The 14,165-nt window shown below is 40.9% G+C and overlaps 2 protein-coding genes across 32 annotated transcripts in view; both read right to left on the reverse strand.

The window, feature by feature from the left end:
• IGHMBP2 (immunoglobulin mu DNA binding protein 2) overlaps positions 1-14,165 on the reverse strand; it is a 556,281-nt gene that overhangs the window by 405,967 nt on the left and 136,149 nt on the right. The gene's annotated exons all lie outside the window — the stretch shown is intronic.
• PPP6R3 (protein phosphatase 6 regulatory subunit 3) overlaps positions 1-14,165 on the reverse strand; it is a 160,169-nt gene that overhangs the window by 94,262 nt on the left and 51,742 nt on the right. For 29 of the 31 annotated variants that reach the window (XR_007719349.1, XR_007719348.1, XM_050758157.1 and 26 more), the window contains one exon: positions 6,797-6,947. The exons of 1 other annotated variant lie outside the window; for it this stretch is intronic. The gene's annotated coding sequence lies outside the window, so the exon portion shown is untranslated. Of the gene's footprint in view, positions 1-6,796; positions 6,948-12,071; positions 12,209-13,340; positions 13,808-14,165 lie in introns of those variants that run through there. One more of the 31 variants, XM_050758132.1, reaches the window with a different exon arrangement.

Raw genomic sequence — 14,165 nt, forward strand, 5'->3', positions numbered from 1 at the left:
AATTAGTCGGGCATGGTGGTGCACACCTATAGTCCTAGCTACTCAGGAGGCTGAGGTGGAAGGATCACTTGAGTCTGGGAAGCAGAGATCACGCCACTGCACTCCAGCCTGGTTGATAGAGTAAGACCCTGTCTCAAAATTTAAAAAAAAATTTTAAGTCAAAGGCAAATCACTAAATTCTCATGGGCCCTAGAAAGGTTTCCCATCTGAAGCATCCAAGATTCTTGGAATCTCTGAAACTGGGTAGGATTCCAAGAGCAAACAAATGAGTCAAACATCAGAAAGGAAGCAACACGTAACTGGAGGAGAGTAGGAAACATGGTTATGATTGGCATGGCTATTTGAAACAGCACAAAAAGTTTCTAAGTCTCCAAAACTGAAGAGATACAAGGTGGCCCTCAGCAAATGAAAAATGGTGAACTGCTTGGCTAGAAAGGGAATTCCATACTAATGTGGTGAAGGGAAAACTTGGAAAATCCAAGTCAGTGAAGTTTATATTAAGTGAAACCCAGTTACGTGCCATTTATGACTCACCCAACCTGAGGTAAGTGACAATGGTCATTTATTATTTAAATATCTTACAGACAATGTACCCAAAGAAAATGGCCTTTCCTAATTAAGTAGAAATTCAGGAGCACACTGAGATGCTTTTGGCAAATGGTCAAAAGGAAGCAGTCTTCAGACTAAGAAAAGAGCTATCAAATTTATTTTGTGGTTATAAACAATTCCACAATGAAAGACAGAATTGGCAACTTGGTCACAAAAAAAATCTTTTAAAAGCCAGTTTCTTAAAATTTTAGCTATTATCATCAATCTTCCTTCCCTAGCAAACTTTGATCAGACTGTATATAATCCTTAAGTATTCAGGGCTATCTCAACAGCCTCAGAAAAGCAGCAATAAACTGTTAACCTTCAGGAAGTTATTTCTTTTGTAAATGTTTTACAGTATGCAAGTTAATGTGCAAGAAAAGTTAAAGTAGATTCATAGACTACTGAGACTGCTCAGGAATAAAAGCTCAACAGAGAATGGTCTTTATAGCTCCTTATGAAAAACAATCTTCAATCTCTCCTAGCTATTCCACAATTACATTAACTGTCTGGACATTGTAACTTTATATAAAGGTGGAAACATAATTATTAACAGCAGCTACCAATTAGGTGCCTACCATACTGCCAAACTCTGGGCTTCATGCTTTTAAATACAAGATACTCTATACCTTCATGGTTTTGTTCTCATTTTGCAGATGGAAAAACTAAAATTCTGAGAGGTCAAACGACTTACTACGAAAGACCAGAGCTAGTAAACATGCTAGCAGAATACAAACCCAGGTATGACTAGCTCCAAAGTGTGCACTCTTCCTAGTCAAAGCAGCAGTCATCAAGAGCATGACCCAGCCCAGCCCAGCTGTGTGTGACCTCAGCTTATAGAAGGCAGCAACAGCAGGTCAGTCTTGCAATCCAATGGCTCTCAGGACAAGTTCATGAAGAGGAACCGTGAGTCTCTGTGCACAGGGTGGAGAATCACCTCCCAGACAAGATAGTTGGGCATTCAGCCTAAAGAGTGCTTGTGGTGGCTCTGGACAAGTTCAGCTCCTGTGGCCAGAGGCTCTGATGACATGGATTCGCAGGATGCCACAGGCTTGCCAAAATGCACAGAAAACACAAAGCTAAGAGGAAGAGCTAACGCTGGGCAAGTCAGCAGTCACACTGCTTGACACAACAAATCAAGAAAAATTTATTTAACATGAATGAATATAAAGTCCTTTTCAGACAAAAACTGAAAAACAAGATGGGAAGGCGGCCAGGGAGAAGAAAACTGCTGAAGTGAAGAAAAGAAACAAAAAAGTCCAAAGATTTCAGTTGATTATAAGTCCAATAGAAAGTTCTAATATTATGATTGTCCCAAATGAGTAACTAATAAGCAAAGAAATCTCAGAATATAGTAATAGATAAACAATGTCTGGGACCAGAGGAGAAACTAATCCCACTGTGGCCTGCCCTGAGCATATCACGTCACACCAGGAAATAGCAGATTCTGTTCTGAAGGAAAACAAAGAGTCTGGCAACCACATGGCATCCAAAGAGATGGTCAGGGCAGCAGAAAGGCTCACTACTTGGAGGCATAAAGTAACTACCTCTGAATATATTTAAAAGCTTAGAGGAAAAGACCTGTCTTGTATTGTACCCAATGATGAAATAAGAACCAGTAAGTAAAAAGTGCCAATTATCTGCAAGCAGTAGAAGCAAAACTTGCTAAAGATGAGGGCTGTGGCTGCATGCGAGGCCCCTCAATTGGAGGTGCCCTGGCAAAGCCTGGATGATTTTCTATAAGAACAAAAGGAGTTTCTGTTCTGGACAGGAAGGTTGTACTAAATGATTAACATGCTGTTTTATAAATCTCTTCCCAAAATCTATCGGATATAAAAGGTACAATACATGGCTACATTTGGGCTGACATGGAGCTCCAGTAAGGAAATAGAAAAGATTATGCAACCTTCCAGATGCTTAGTGGGTTGAACCCCACGCATTCTTCACTGCTCTGGAAACTCTAGTAACACAACAAAATAAAAGACTAAGGAGAAAAAAGGAAACGACAGCCAAGAACGCCAACAAATTCATGAAAAGACAAAAAACTTAATTTAGGAAGTCCAATATTCAAATAAAAGAAGTTTTAGAATAACATATTATAATATATCACCCACCTCTTGGCCAAGGGAAAAAAAAAGGTCGGGGGTGGTGGGGGTGGGGGCACGGGTAGGAAACAGAAGAAAGCAATTTTCCCAGAGCTTAACAAATGTGGCTCTCCTTAGGGCCTGCACAGGCCAACACAATGAGTGGTGCGACAGATCCTCCCAATGTACTGAGTGTAGTTCCATGGTAGCAGAAATGAAGAATCTAAACCTTCTAGTGGTGGGTGCGGAGGAGGGGGACTCACAAAAACAACACAAAAAAAGGACCATAACTTAGTATCAATTCTTGAAACCAACATTTTCAGACATGGAAGATCTGACGGATCTATTCATACTTTCTCAGGTAGCTACTGGAGAATGTTCTTCACCAAAACATGACAACACATGAAAACAGAAATAGGAGACATCAAGAGACAGACAACTCCCAGAAGAAAGGTGAGGAGAAACACCAGCAACTACGGAGAAGGTCAAGTGCAACCAGTACAGAGGAAGGCATGAGGCAGAGGGTGTGGAAAAAGTGAGTCCAAGAAAGAGACACAGCTGACCGCCAGATGTATCTGACCACACTGAAGAGAATTTTGCAAATTTTGTGAGGGATTTTGGGAATAATTAACCAAAATATACATACCTTTAATACTGACTTTATCCAAAAGGTGAAGGAGGGAAGGAGTTACCCATGTAAGAACTAAAACCTCCTCTTCATAATTAGAAGATAAGTAGATTAGAAACAGTTACATACAGGCAAATTATTTAGAAATGTGGAAATAAGAGAAAACAGCTAAGAGATGAAGGTGGCAGTCCCAAATGAGTAATTCAAAGATGAGAAAGATGGAACAATTGTTATCTTTTGCTATAAACCTTGCAATATACCTCTGACTTCTTAGCCTCTGTGAAGAGTCTTCATGAAAGAACTACAGGCAGAATATTTCCAAAGAAGTTGAGAAAAGACAACCTATAGTAGAATCTGATAGGACATGCTACAACTGATTGTGATTGTGTATAGAACAATAAAGGGCGTAGTTCAACAAACTTAGAAAACTTGTAAAAATTTAAGGTGTTTAAAGCTTACAGTTATTCTTTGATTATTCGCTAGCAGGCATTTGGGGACTTTTGAAATCCATCACCTGTTACTGAACCAGTAGCACCAACAGTAAACTTCATTCACTCATGGACTTAACTATCCTGGCTTGCCCTCTGACACAGCAACTTGATGTGGTAAAGTTTTATTGTGATTTTTTGAGCACAGGGCAAAGACTGAAATTTTTCTGAACAAGAAGAACAGCTGTGAATGACAATTACTGAACACTAGACAGCTGTAGAAATCTGCCTTTGCTGAAGTCTCAATGGCTGATATGTGAATCATCTACTAAATTAATGTCATTTAAACAACTTTCTCTGGTTGATAAGGAAGGTCAAGCTGCTTCATACACTTCCTGTAGGATATGAGCTCTCCATTCCCATAAAAAATTGGCAGTGGACCTGTTTTCTGAGGTGAAACTACAGTTACATAGCATTTTGCAGACCTTGATGCAAAGGCAAAGGAAATCTCCATATTTCAAAATCCATTTAGGGGTGCAATTAAGGAGCTTTCACCTAAACTATAATTAGAAATGATTAATTTACTACGTAATGACATGCTAAAAAGTAAGTATCAAGAGAAGAATCCAAGAGAATTCTACATATGCCTTCCAAATAATGAATATACTCAACTGAAGTAATATGCTTGGGGACTGATAGAGAATGTGGGAGTACTTACCTGTGTAAAAAGACATTTCCAAAGATGAAAAATGTTAAAACCTTGCTGCATATCAATATTAATAGATTTGATGTACCTTTGCAATACATTTTGATGAGAGCTACTCTAACTTTAAAGACCAATTAGGTGAAATATTATCCCCCTAGAAAAAAGAATTCCAGTCTTCTCACTAGTGAGAGAGAGCTGTATTACAGAAAATTGAATTCAATTATTACATTTGAATCTCATCAATAACAAAGCCTGTGAAAACTTGTTGTGTCTCTTGGTATATAAATACCTTCATAAAATTCTCTTTTTTGCCTCTTCGCCCACAAAACCTAAAATATTTATTATCTGGCCTTTGCAATAAATGCTTTGTTTGCCAGTCCCTGGTCTAAAATGCCCTACACCCACAGTGCTGTTCCTCTCCAGGAACCCTTGTAACCACCTGGCATTGATTCTAGGACTCCTGCAGACTGTGAAGGGTTCACTCTAGTGTGGGACAGCATGCTGACGAGCAGAGATGTGTAAAAGGCGGAGGAGGAGGAATAACTAAAGGTTAGAAATGGTTCCGCAAGCTGCCAGAGCTAAGAATCTCTATCAGCAAAGGAAAACAAAATAAACAACAAGGAGGGAGAGACAGAAAGTCTCAAAAATATCCTGAGAAATGCCTCTGACATTTTAGCTCCTACCACCAAACAATTAATGATACCTATATTTTGTGAAAAGTACTAAAGACACAAAGAAGTTAAAGCTGCTTACTCACAAAATACTTAAAACGTAGTTAAAGAGAAAAAAATAATTCTAAAATAATTTCATGAGATGCTCTAAGAGTTCACAAAGGAGTGACCACAAGGGAACTGGAATAATCCAAGGTGGTTTGACAGAAAAGGCAGGAAGAAAGCTGAGCCCCAGAAGACGTGAATTCAAATACAAAGAACAACAATAAAACTCTATGAGGCCGGGTGCGGTGGCTCACGCCTGTAATACCAGCACTGTGGGAGGCCTAGGCAGGCAGATCACTTGAGGCCAGGAGTTCAAGACCAGCCTGGCCAACATAGTGAGACTCCGTCTCTACTAAAAATACAAAAATTAGCTGGGCATGGTGGTGTGCGCCTATAATCCCAGCTACTCAGGAGGCCGAGACAGGAGAACTGCTTGAACCCAGGAGGTGGAGGTTGCAGTGAGTCGAGATCGCGCCACTGCACTCTGGCCTGGGCGACGGAGCAAGACCCTATCTCAAAAAACAAACAAAAAAAACTCTATGAGACAAGGAGCCACAAGGGGAATGAATACTTGCAGAGAATTCTCCACATGGGATTCAGGCAGAAGAATATGGAGGTGAAGTTGAGAAAATCCTAAGTTGTGTACAAGAATCTGAATATCGGGGACAAGAATAGGACGTCACTGTTTAAGTGCAACGGGAACTGCAAGGGTTGAGTAGGACTGTTCTTCAGGGGCTGGGGCTGAGGAGACACCATATGCAAAGTAGTATTTTACATGCCTATGAAACATCCACCTGGCAGTCAGAAGCACAGACCCCTCACAGCAAAACCACCATAGGATCTCCCCAGGCAACAAAGTCTGACCTAGCTTTGCAGCCGTGGAAACAAAAAGAAAAAGACAGTTGCAAGAGTCAAGAGTAGAACCAACAGGCCCTGGTAAATCACTGCTCATCAGGATAAAAACAAAGCCGAGTAAAAAGTGACTAAAATTTCAAGTCTTAGAGCTAGCACCAGTTCAGGAAGGTAGATGATTAAATGATTTTTGTCTACCTTCTAGAGATACAATGGGGACAAATGAAATTTGATTAACTATGCTTGCATTTTCCCCAAAAGGAACTACTGTGCCACTTCTGCCACTTCCTAGTAAGTGTCAACTGGGCCAAAAGTCTAATATGCAAATTCAATCTCTAATCTTCAATAAAAAGTTCTAAAGTGATGGAGATTAGGACTCTGAAAGACACAAGTGACTGACCACAAGTCAAATGTCCTTTTGCTGGTATAAAACAAAAACAAACACAAAGAGAGAGCCCCAGTGCCCTGGAAGCAGTGGCCTGGGTAGCGACTCTTTCTCTGCATGCTGCTACTTCAGCTTACTAGGCCTGGCTGGTCTTTGGTGCCCCTCTCAATAACCCCCTGTAAACTTAGAATCCCTTGAGTTCTGCAGATTTAAGATATACCAAAGCAGACTAAAGAGGGTGTCATTTAACTTCCTAAAAATACCACAGTACCACAGAACCATACTGCACCTAGCTCAAAGAGACTGGTCTCCACCTGGTTTGCTACGACTCCAGGGTCTCACAACAGAACCATAGCTTTCCTTGATGTCATTAATGGAAGGAAACTCCTGCTAATCGTAACATTCTTACCTTTCAAAACAAGTTTAAAAATTAAAAGAGATGTTTTCTTCTTGGTGGCTCCTTGCCCATTACAGGTTATCCTGGTAACAGTTTTCCTCCAATTTACCACATTAGCAGATTAGCAGGAATAAAGTGGGATATGGATATGAAACAAGCTCTCCTGTAAAAGAAAAAAAAAAAAAGCAGATAATCACATTTAATGATAGCTGCCATTAAAGCATACTGGGTCAGGGTCTTGGGTCACACAGAACTATACCACAGGGAATTGAGAAGTTCTAGTTAATCATTAAAATTTTTCTATACGAACATAAGAAAAAAGGCACTGTCAGCTCTCTACCTTAGCTTTTATCCTACATTACAGTATCCTACATTACAGCTTGTATCCTACTTTACAGTAGCTCAGAAGTAAATACAGATGTCATAATAGCACTATCAATGAGTGAAGAAGAAAAATACATATTCTCACCTTTGTCTTCTGAAAACATCAATTCTATTCTTATCCAACATAGGGCCCACTATAAAGGCACCACACTTTAAAACACTAAAATTTTACAATTTCCTTCCTTTAAATGCCCCCTAGCAGTCCACTTAATACATTTAATAATAATGTCAGGAAGCATGACATTAAGATCACTGAAGTTCTAGCTATACTCAAATTAAATCTCTAATGTCAATTAACCAAACACTGCACATGAAAAGGATAGAAATTATCTTCCAAGGCATGCACTTCATATATAGCTTAATATTGCGGAAAAAGACTTAAACTGTGGACATTGAATTAATTAGAATTCTTCTAAGTAGTGAAGCCTGACAGGGCCAAAAAAAAAAAAAAACCAGAAATCTTCTAAGAATGCAATCTACAAGGCATCTCCAAAACAATGCTGTTCATCTAATGTCTTTCCCCCATAAAACTCATACTACATTGTGATATCAACATTTTTCCTCAAGTAAGATAAATTATGTTAAACATTTGTTAAAATCAATCAACAAAAATAACAGTAACAAGCCTAGGTGCAAATTAAAATGAGCATATTTAATTTTAAAAATAAAATACTTTACCAGTTAGGTGGTTTTTGAATATACACTGCAAAAAGTATAATCATCCAAATTTTTGCTTAAAATAAGAACAGACCATGTGGCTGTGCTGCTGGAGTCCTTAAACAAAACAGAAAGGTCCTCTATGGCAAATCCCTCTTCCTTCCAATTTAGGATTGTGTATCACATCGAAAGTCCTATTTCCTTAATTTCCTCTCATCTGAAACAGTTCAACATTTTTTTCCATTCATTTCACTGACATCTTTGAAGAATATGGGTTATGTGTTTCTGGCAGTAGTACTACATAAATGAAGCTTTGTTTCTCCCAGAGCAACACAGAAAGAGACAAGATGATGTCAATTTGCCCCATTATTGGTGATAATTTCAATCACTTGGTTAAAATTATATTTGCCAGATTTCTTCACTGTAAAGTGAGCATTTTCCTTAGTAATTAATTCATAATCTGTAGAACAATACTTAGAGACTATGTTCTTAGAACGTTCATCTAGTAATTTTAGTGCCAACTGGCAACTCTTGTCTGAATCAACTAATACTCAGTTATGAAAATGATGAGGTTTTTTGAGGCAGTCTACGGTTCCTCCCGGCATTCAAACTTCAGTGAGGGATGCTCCCTTCTTCCCACTTATTCTTTTTTTTTTTTGAGACAGAGTCTCGCTCTGTCGCCCAGGCTAGAGTGCAGTGGCGCGATCTCGGCTCACTGCAAGCTCCGCCTTCCGGGTTCACACCATTCTCCTGCCTCAGCCTCCCGAGTAGCTGAACTACAGGTGCCTCACTGCAAGCTCCGCCTCCCAGGTTCACGCCATTCTCCCGCCTCAGCTTCCCGAGTAGCTGGGACTACAAGTGCCCGCCACCATGCCCAGCTAAGTTTTTTTATTTTTAGTAGAGACGGGGTTTCACTGTGCCCGGCTAAGTTTTTGTATTTTTAGTAGAGACGGGGTTTCACCGTGGTCTCGATCTCCTGACCTCGTGATCGCCCGCCTCGGCCTCCCAAAGTGCTGGGATTACAGGCGTGAGCCACGGCGCCCGGCCCTTTCCCACTTATTCTTTCCTTATGTCATCAGTATGGACCCACAGATTCGTATTTTATTAATTTTCATTTATTTTTTTTTTGAAGACAGGGTGTTACTCTCTCGCCCAGGCTGGAGTGCAGTGGTGCGATCTCAGCTCACTGCAACCTCCACCTCCTGGGCTCAAGTGATCCTCCTGCCTCAACCTCCTGAATAGCTGAGATTACAAGCAATCGCCACCATGCCTGCTTAATTTTAATATCTTTTGTAGAGACGGGATTTCACCATGTTGGCCAGGCTGGTCTCAAAACTCCTGACCTCAAGTGATCCGTCTGCCTTGGCCTCCCAAAGTTCTGGGATTACAGGTGTGAGCCACTGTGCCTGGCCAATTAACATCATTATTCACTCTGATGTTCAAATTGTTCCACATTTAGCCAGTGGGAGCCCCTTCCAGCATGCTCTTGTATGCTTTTCCTAGTTCTCAAGCACTTCCTCATTTCCTCATGTAACATGTTCTGGATTTGTCTTATGCATTCTCTGTTCGACTTCGAAATCTGCCATTTCTCCAAGGAGTCTTGGTTCCTTTTAGTGGGGGATGTAATTTAGAAATGAAGGTCTGAGAGCAAAGTACGTCCAAAGATACTGGGGCTGGCACTTCCTCTGTCCTTTTATAGTGAACAAAGCTGGGAAGGAATGTCAATTTCATATGTTCCAACTCTGTTGTGTATCCCTGACTTTTAAATATGAATAAAAATCAAGGATTACCAGACACCTCCAGAAAGCCTCTACCATAAAAAGTAGCAAAACAAACAGAAAAATGCAAGTTAGAGGAAAAGACAATCAGAAAACACGAAAGAAAAGTGAAAGCCTAAAATGGAACATTTTAGCAACATTTTCCAACATCCAACCCACAGGGTAGGTTCTTTAAAAAAAAAAAAAAAAAAAGAGAGAGAGAGAGAACAAAAAACAGAAGGGAGGAAATCAGATAAATAATTCCCAAAAATGTTCCTGAAAACAGACCCACACCAAGGAACATTACTGTTAAACTGCATGACCCTGGCACAAAGAAGAGCCTAGGTCTTCTACAACCAAAAATATGAATAGTTTCAGATTTCTCAAGAACAGAAAACAAAAAAGTGAAGTAACACAACACACCCATTAGGATGGCTACTATAGGGAAAGAAGAAAAAAAAAAAACAGGAAATAAGTGTCCATAAAGACGTGGAGAAACTGGAACTCTTGCGCACCACTGGTGGGAATGTAAAATGGTACAGCAGCTATGGAAAAACCATATGTTCATTCCTCAAAAAACTAAAAACAGAATTACTATATGATCCAGCAAGTCCACTTCTGGTTCTACACTCAAAAGAACTGAAGGCAGGGTCTTGAAAAGATATTTGTGTACCGTGTTCACGGCAGCATTCCTCACAACAGCTAAAACATGGAAGTAACCCAAGTGTCCATCAACAGACGAATGGGCAAGTGAAGTATGGCAGAGATGGAGCATCCCCGTCCAAAATGCTTAAGACCAGAAGTATTTCAGATTTCCATTTTTTTGCATTTTTAAATATCTGCATATACATAACAAGGTATCTTGGGATAGGGCCCAAATCTAAACATATAATTAAGTTGTGTTTAAAGTGTACTTTATACATATATCCTAAAGGTAATTTTACACGATATTTTAAATAAACTGTGTATTGTGTGTCTATATTTTAACTGCAGCCAGTCACATGAGGTCACATGTGCTGTATGAGGTCAGGTGTGGAATCTTCCACTTGTGGCATCGTGTCGGCACTCAAAAAGTTTCAGACTTTGAAGCATTTCGAATTTTCCAATTAGGGATGCTTAACCTGTATATACATGTAATGGAATATTACTCAGTCTTAAAAAGGAAATTCTGATATACGCTACGATGTGGATGAACCATAAAAACGTGCCGAGTAAAATAAACCAGTCACAAGAATGACAAAAATGTCTTTTGATAAAGGCACAAGACTATGTAATTCCAACTTATTGGAGGTACTCAGAATAGTCAAAATCAGAACCAGAAAGCAGAATAGGAGATGGAGGATAGTGATGATTGCACAATGTTATGAAGGTATACTATTAAACCGTACACTTAAAATGGCTAAGATGGGAAATTTTGTTAGATGTATTTTATTACAATAAAAAAATGATGAGGCAATGTCTAAAGAATTCTGAAGAGATGCGTTCTGGCTGAATGTCTGTTCCCTCTCTCTTCCATTCATATGTTGAAGTCCTAACTCCCAGCATTGTTATATTTGGAGAAAGAAAGAAATTACAGTTAAATGGGGTCATAAGCGTGGGGCCCTGATTCGACAGGATTTGTGTCCTTATGGGACACCACATGCACATGAACCAAAGGAAAGGCCATGTTGAGACAGTCTGGGCCATAATCTCGAAAGACACAATCTTGAATGCCGCAATCCCAAATGCTGAATGCTCATCTGCAGTGGATTCTAATTATTGACTGGATAACTTTGTGAACATTAGAATTCTGGGCGTGTTGGCCGGGCGTGGGGGCTCACGTCTGTAATCCCAGCACTCTGGGAGGCTGAGACAGGCGGATCATGAGGTCAAGAGATCCGAGACCATCCTGGCTAACATGGTGAAACCCTGTCTCTACTGAAATACAAAAAAAATTAGCCGGGCGTGGTGGCGGGTGCCTGTAGTCCCAGCTACTCGGGAGGCTGAGGCAGGAGAATGGCGTGAACCCGGGAGGCAGAGCTTGCAGTGAGCCGAGATCGCGCCACTGCACTCCAGCCTGGGCGACAGCGACAGAGCGAGACTCTGTCTCACCAAAAAAAAAAAAAAAAAAAGACTTCTGGGCGTGGTTTTGAAAGTCAGTTTGCAAGCTCTTCTGAGCTGGTATGACTTTTCTTTCTCTTCTCTATGCTCTTCTCATTGTTTCAGGATTGCCCGCCCCCCCCCACCGCCTCACCCCGCCAGCTCCTGGTTCTTTGTCCCGGCCATCTCCTATGGTACTGCGCTGTGTCTGCCTTGTGGAGACCCTGAGGATGTTATGGATGGAGTTACCAAGCCCCAGCAGGCTGGTCCAGTTCCTGGCCTCCACAAAGTATGTGTTTTTTTGCCTCGGGAGACCAGCTGCTCTGTAAAACCTGCAGCCCCCAGCAGAATCTGGCCTATTTTCTGCTCGTTTCACAAGAGAGTGAGCCCCCCTGGCTCCAGCTGCCCACCTGCATGAAGCTCTGTTAATGGCTGGGACCCCCGCAGCGCCTGGGCCCTGAGCCTGGTGCTGGGCCTGGGCTTCAGCTTCTCTCCAATTCCCAACTACTCCACATCTGGTCCTGGGAGATGTTCTTTCCTTTTGAGCCTGAAAGATCAAAAGCTCTAAAGTCTAAAATCCTGAAAATTACAATTCTAAAAGATCAAAATCCAAAAACTGTAATTCTGGAAAAAATAATTTAAAAAAACTTCAAAGACATGTATTTACATTTTTAAAGGGGGATTTCAGGCCAGGCATGGTGGCTCACTCCTGTAATCCCAGCACTTTGGGAGGCTGAGGCAAGTGGATCGCCTGAGGTCAGGAGTTCAATACCAGCCTGGCCAACACAGTGAAACCCCATCTCAACTAAAAATACAAAAATTAGCCGGACATGGTGGTGCACGCCTGTAATCCCAGCTATTCGGGAGCCTGGGGCAGGTGAATCACTTGAACCTGGTAGGCAGAAGTTGCAGTGAGCTGAGCTCACGCCACTGTACTCCAGTCTGGGCAACAGAGTGAGACTCCGTCTCAAAAAATAAAAAATAAAGGGGATTTGAGAAACATTAAAAAATGAGAGAACACGTCATAGGTCACTTTACACAATAAAATAGGCAATAATCAGGCCGGGCGTGGTGGCTCAAGCCTGTAATCCCAGCACTTTGGAAGGCCGAGATGGGCGGATCACAAGGTCAGGAGATCGAGACCATCCTGGCTAACATGGTGAAACCCCGTCTCTACTAAAAAAATACAAAAAACCAGCCGGGCATGGTGGCGGGCGCCTGTAGTCCCAGCTACTCAGGAGGCTGAGGCAGGAGAATGGTGTAAACCCGGGAGGCGGAGCTTGCAGTGAGCTGAGATCCGGCCACTGCACTCCAGCCTGGGCGAAAGAACGAGACTCCGTCTCAAAAAAAAAAAAAAAAAAAAAGGCAATAATCACATGCATATTTTTGCAAGGATACAAGGTATAATTCATGTCTAATAATGACAGTCACATGGGTAGACTAACAGTTATGAGCAGACAAACCACATTCATAAAGAAATAGGTTAAAAAAAAAAAAAACAAAATGCATAAATGCATATAACAGCCAGCATGGTGGCTCAAGCTTGAAATTCCAGAGCTTTGGGAGGTTCTGACAGGTGGAATGCTTAAGGCCAGTTCAAGACCAGCCTGGGCAACATAGTGAGATCCCACCCCTACAAAAAAAATTTTTTTTAATTAGCTGGACTTTGGAGTACGCACCTATAGTCCTAGCTACTCAGGAGGCTAAGGCAGGAGAGTTGCTTAAATCCCAGGAATTTGAGGTTTCAGAGAGCTATGATCACGCCACTGCACTCCAGCCTGGGTGACAAAGCAAGATCTTGTCTCATTCATTCATACATACATTAAAATGCATATAACTACGGTTGGTAATTGTATGCACTGAGCTTTATAACTGCAGTCATCTAAAATACCATGATAGACAACCTATGTCTTTTGATGAGATCTACAAAAAACCACGATGGATCAACATCACATATGCAGTTGCTCAGAGAGCCGAGATCTTGAATTTTGTCTTTCACAAATGCGGATACACAAAAAGGACATCTCTTCATTTACTGAGGAAGTTTCAACAGTTTTACACATATGTACAATGCTTACACACAAAGTCAACATGGTGTCAAATGTGCAAAAAATGCATAAAACAAAAAGAATATATACTACTTACACCCCTAGTATTGAATATGATGCTTAGCATAGCAAACTGGCGCTACGTGTGAATGGGCAGAAGTCTTATAGGACTGAATAACTTGGCAGAAGAGATTTCTTGTAGTTTTTGTCTGTTTTCAGATCTACGTCTATGATCTTCAAAATACTCGTTACACTTGTATTTGAAGAGTGGCTGTGGTCTTCAAACTCTGTAAGTACATGCTGTCTGTTTCAAAGTCTGTTGTGTCCAGCTGTTGCAATTAAGCAATTTTCTGCTTTCATAGCCCCAATAATAATTAACTTTAACATTTTCACCTTTCACCATTAAGCAGCCTCATACACTTATCACAGCCTTTTTGCAAGGGAACAATTTCACAG

This window comes from Macaca thibetana, chromosome 14 (assembly GCF_024542745.1).
Source record: "Macaca thibetana thibetana isolate TM-01 chromosome 14, ASM2454274v1, whole genome shotgun sequence".
Classification (NCBI taxonomy): domain Eukaryota; kingdom Metazoa; phylum Chordata; class Mammalia; order Primates; family Cercopithecidae; genus Macaca; species Macaca thibetana.